Source organism: Myotis davidii, unplaced genomic scaffold (genome assembly GCF_000327345.1).
Source record: "Myotis davidii unplaced genomic scaffold, ASM32734v1 scaffold269, whole genome shotgun sequence".
NCBI lineage: Eukaryota > Metazoa > Chordata > Mammalia > Chiroptera > Vespertilionidae > Myotis > Myotis davidii.
This window is the reverse complement of record NW_006383008.1, coordinates 7,468,629-7,474,270: the sequence shown is the minus strand read 5'-3', so window position 1 is coordinate 7,474,270 and position 5,642 is coordinate 7,468,629. Positions and strand designations below refer to the sequence as shown.

At 44.5% G+C, this 5,642-nt stretch overlaps 1 pseudogene; it reads left to right on the top strand.

Moving 5' to 3' along the window:
• The window catches only part of LOC102769869, a 7,891-nt pseudogene extending 5,837 nt beyond the window's left edge, over positions 1-2,054 (top strand).
• Positions 2,055-5,642: the final 3,588 nt, after the last annotated feature.

Genomic DNA, 5,642 nt, shown 5'->3' with positions numbered 1-5,642 from the left:
TCATTTGTTTTTGAGAGACAAACAAAACTTGCAATTACTTTGGCTTTAAAATTAGGGACATCAAAAATAAAACTTTACTAAACCATGGAAATAAAGTTTCTTTTTAAATTGCCTCTTTTGAATTTTCATATTCCTGTCATTTCTCTCCAAATGAACCAGAGTGAAAGTCTGGGACCCATCTCTTTCATTCTGCCTTCTTCTTACACCTCACCTTTATACTTCTAGCCTATCTCCACTAGACTCATGTTGTCAGTCACCAAGACTCAGGATTGTATTCCCATGTGCACCATTCCATTTCCTCTGAATATCTTAGCCTGCGTCTTCAGGTGTCTCACTGCTAAGTGATTGCCATTTGTCTCACTACCTCCAATCTCTGGAGGAGTTTCAAGCTGATTTGCGTAGAGAGTCAGGTAAGTAAAGAGTGAAATGAGCTGGATGAGCACAGACCTCTTTAAATTGTTCCAGTCAATTGTTGCTTCATCAGGGATGACGGGGCAGTGTTGAGAGAAATCCAACTTTCCAAGAAAAGCCAGAGATTCCCAGAGTTTCCACAGGCCTCACTTCCCTTGGATTCCTAGAATTGCAGGGACAAAAAGAAGGCTCTGTGCCTGGGAGATAGGTTGTGCAAAGTACTGCGCTGGCCAAACTTCTTGAAGTGGTCCCTGAAGTGATCCGCAAGACTCCTTATAGATCGGTGCCTTGCCCCCTGTCTCATCATCCTAGCCAAGTGCCACCCAGAGGAGTGTAGTAAAACAGCCACCCAGAGGAGTGTCCAGTAAAACAGTTGTTGAACCAGGATGATGGTGACGAATCATCTAATCTAGACCAATTGAAACTGCACCAGTCACTTGCTCTGGACTTTGAACTTTAAATAGTGAGTTAATGGGTAGTGACAGATCAAGTGTCACAGCAATGAAAAGAATTAGAATAAGGGTCAGCAAATATCTGCTAAAGAGTGACAAAATAGAACCAGCTTCTGGCTCAGAGCAGCAGTAGCAGCAGCAGCAGCACTGTGGCTGCCAAGGGTTTCTCTGACCAGTGTCTCTCCCTCTGGTCTACAGCATGGGAAATATCTTCGCAAACCTCTTCAAGGGCCTTTTTGGCAAAAAAGAAATGTGCATTCTCATGGTGGGCCTGGACGGTGTTGGGAAGACCACCATCCTGTACAAACTGAAGTTGGGTGAGATCTTGACCACCATTCCCACGATAGGTTTCAACCTGGAGACTGTGAAGTATAAGAACATCAGCTTTATCGTGTGGGACGCGAACAGCCAGGACAAGATCCGGCCTCTGTGGCGCCACTGCTGCCCAAATGGACAAGGGCTCATCTTTGTGGTTGACAGCACTGACCAGGAACACATGGACGAGGCCAGACAGGAGATGATGCGGATGATGACAGAGCCTAAGGATGTTGTCCTGCTAGTGCTTGCAAACAAGCAGGACCTCCCCAATGCCATGAACACAGCTGAGATCACAGACAAGCTGGGCCTGCACTCTCTGCACCACAGGAACTGGTACCTTCAGGCCACCTCTGCCATCACTGGGGCTGGGCTCTATGAGGGACTGGACTGGCTGGCCAATCAGTTCCAGAACCAGAACTGAGCCACACTCCTCTCTTCCCCCTCACGCCCTCCTTCACCCTCGCTTTCCTGTCCATGTGGCAGATGTATCCCTGTGGCGTGAGTGCCAGAAGCTGTCCCCATGGTTGGTCTCAGTGTGCTTCATCATGCTGGGCATGTGCAGATGCAGCCTACACCCAGGTTTTTATTTAAATAGTTGTTTCCAATGAGGCAGTTTCTGATACTCCTATGCAATATTACCCATGCTATATTATGCAAAGGAAGGCAGCCAATGAGCCGATCAATGTTTCTCTGTCTGTCTCTCTCTCCCTCCCCTCCTCTCTCTCTCTAAAAATCAATAAAAACATTTTTTTAAAAATTGGAGCACTGCAGTATTTTCTAAAAAGGAAACATGCTGTTTTTCTCATGAGATTTTAGCTGACCAGAAGAACAGGATTAAATAGACTATACCGGGACCTGAAAAATAGAGGAGATTTGACACTCGATGTTTCATTTTTACGGAAATGTTCCATTTTCCTTAATTTATTTTAAATTTCTTGTAAGTAGTTTAAGTCTTATTTTCTGAAAATGCCAAATGAAGTAGCCAGAGGTAAACAGATTGGAAGCAGTGATTTCCATGGAGGCAAACAGATTTCCATGTTTTCATACTGAACAAGAGTAAGAACACTTCTTCTATCAGGGGTTCATAAGCAAGAAAAAACAACTTAATTATTTGGGGTTCTTTTGTTTTTTGAGAGACAATAAAATTAGCAAATAATTTGACTTTAAAATTAAGAACATCAAAAATAAATCCTTACTAAACCACGGAAGTAAATTTTCTCTTCAAATTACCCTTTTGGATTTTCATATTCCTGTCAAGGCTATCATTTCTCTCCAAATGAACCAGATTGAAAGTCTGAGAGCCATCTCTTTTATTCTGCCTTCTTCTTACACCTCACCCTAATACTTCGACCTGCTCTGGCCTCTCCATTAGACTCATGCTGTCAGTCACCAAGTCCCAGGATTGTATTCCCATGTGCACCATTCCATTTCCTCTGAATATCTTAGCCTGAGTCCTCGGGTGTCTTTAGCTCATTTTCCCCACTCTTTAATACATGGTTTACTTTTCAATTAAAACAAACAAAACAAAAAAAAACTCCTCTAAAGAAACTGTTGAATTAACAAAAGTAAAACCAAGGCATGCTCTGGAGCCAAAAGCTTCAAGAGCCCTGAGGACTGCCCAAGATTTACTTCAGCCTTGAATGTCTTGCTACCTCCATGATTGGCCCTTCGGGCCCAGACAAGAACATCGGACCTTTTTCTTTATATCATATAGCACAGATGAAACCAGGTCTGAATATTAAAATGAGACTTTACTAAGGGCCTATAGGAATTAGAGACAAAGAGTAACACAAAATCCAATAATCTGATTCATAAAACCTGGACTGCTCTCTTCTGGCAGTCCATTCCAGCTCACGGTCTCTTGGTGGCAACCATTTTAGTGCCATTTATCCAGGTGGTAAGATTACCTTTCTTTTTTTTCTTCTTTTTAAAAATATTTTTTTATAAAAGTTTATTTGAGCCAAATTGAGGACATATGCTGGGAAGCAAGATTTCAAATGCTCTCGCAAGGTTACCTTTCTTAAAGTACAGAATCCAGGGTCTAACAGGAAGTCTACCATTCAGGCCTCAAAAGAATACACTAAATACCACACACAATAACTTACAATAATAGGTGTCCTTGATTAAGGGCCTCACTGAACTGACTGCAATTAACAGCCCCTGGAAGATAAATTATTCCCCAGGACAATGTGATGTTACCCCTAGATAAAGTCAAACCTTAGGCCTTGGGATATAGTAAAAAGAGCACTGGACTAGGCATTAAGAGTTCAAGTGATTTAGTCCCCAACTCACTGTGTAACCCTTAGCCAAGGTACCTCATCTTTAGTGGCTTTTTAAACATTATGTGTATTTTATATAGAACCTATCTCAACCTATTTTTTAGGATTAGAGTAATCCTTTAGATTAGAATAAAATGAGAGAAGAGATGAAAAGTGCCTTGAAAAAGTAGAAACTGTTAAAAACAAAAGAATTAACTCATTCCAAAGGTTTCATAATCTTTGTCTACTCTTCACCAACTCTTGCCAGGCCATTCTCCTCACCAGGTCCTAATTCAATTTGTAGACCAGAAAATTTGAATTAAAGGTTCTCTAAGATCTTTTACAGCTCTTGAAGTATATGATTCCCATTCATCCAATGAACAGAAGCACTTACTATATATTAAGCGTTGGAAACACAAAAAAAATGAGTAAATCTAGCAAATATGATAAAATCCAACAATCATTAATGATGGGCTATAGTATTAAAAGTTTATATAAAGTTAATTGAGAATCATTATTATGCATATCACTGCTGCCAAACCTTGACATCCTATATAATAAAAGGGTAATATGTAAATCAACCGAATGGCCAAACCACCAGTCGCTATGATGTGCACTGACCACCAAGGGGCAGACACTCAACGCAGGAGCTGCCCACTGGTGGTCAGTGTGCTCCCACAGGGGGAGCACCACTCAGCCAGAAGCCCTGAGCCAGGCTCACTGCTGGCAAACGCTGCGACAGACAGTGGCGGGAGCCTCTCCCAAGGATGTCTGACACCACCACCCCCCACCCCCGCCAGAGCTCCTGGACTGCGAGGGGGCGCAGGCCAGGCTGAGGGATCCCCCCCACCCCCACCTCAGTGCACGAATTTCATGCACCGAGTCTCTAGTTAATTATAAAACACTTATCAAGCACTACAAAGCTGAAAAGTATTGGTTAGAAACTGAGGATACAGAGACTTCTAAGATTATTACGTTCTAAAAACCTACCATCTAGTATGGCAGGCAGTATGGATGTTAAATCTCTGTTCTTGCCAAACCTAGACTGGAGTTCAAGTTCTGATATTAATTTACTGTATGATGTCTGACAAGTACTTTTTGCCTCTCTAAACCTGTTTCCTGTCCTATAAAACGAGGAGCTATTCCTTAGCGTTGTGCGATTTGTATGAGATAATTTACGTAAAGAACAGCTCCTGGCACATTAGCTCTTATTTAAGTCGCCACAGTTCGTGTGTGTGTGTGTGTGTGTGTGTGTGTGTGTGTGTGTGTGTGTGTGTGAGCGAGCACAGTGCAGGGACCTGATGAGAGCGAGGTTTCTATTTACAAACAGAGCAGAACACTGTGCTGCAGAGCTGTTTCACTTTCTCGGGGACGCAAGCCTCCTCCATTGCTTCCTATTCGCTCTCAGGCGGCGTTCTGCGATCCCAAAGTCTCACAGTCCTTCAAGTACGAAGGCAATAACATTCCCAACGCCCAATTACGGATTTATGGAAAACTTTTTCTCTATTAAGGGGCAGATTTCAATCACTTAATTCCACCCCCTTAATTCTTACTCCGATTACCAATGGCTAACGAGCAGCGTTGCTCAGCCGAGTAAATGGAAAAGAACGTGAACCACGACTGATTTTCTTCACGGTTGCTAGGAAAGAAATCCCCATAATGTACTTTGAAATCTTAAAAAACAACAAAACCCAAACCGATAATGGGCTGGAAATAATACATTACTTCTCCAAGGTCAGTGGCCTTGGTGCTTCCGTATTCTTTCTCCCTTCCTCTCGCCCCCCAACCTCGTAACCCCGCATGTCCATCCCAAACTCAGCCTGACCTCTGCCTGCAAGGCGAGGTGCGGGGAGAGGAAGGAAAAGGGCGGGGGAGGTGGGGCGAGCGGAACCTCATTGTTCGCCGGGCCCACTCTTCCCGAAGGGCCGGCGGTCAGCGCCTGCGCAGTGCGCGCTCTTTGTGCCCCGCTGCAGCAAGATGCTTGTTTGTGTGCGTGTGTCTTTCCGAGGCGCTGGAGGCGGGGCCGCGGGCGTGGCGTGCCCCGTCGGGTTCTGATTGGGTTTTCGCGGGGAGGTGGGTGGGTGATGGGGCGGAGCTTCCGATAACAACACTCGGAGCTGGAGCGGAGGCTGTTCGTTGCTGCGCCGCCACCGCCCGCGTCCTCGTCAGCGCTCCGCTCGCCTCTCGGCAGCAGCCGTCGCCC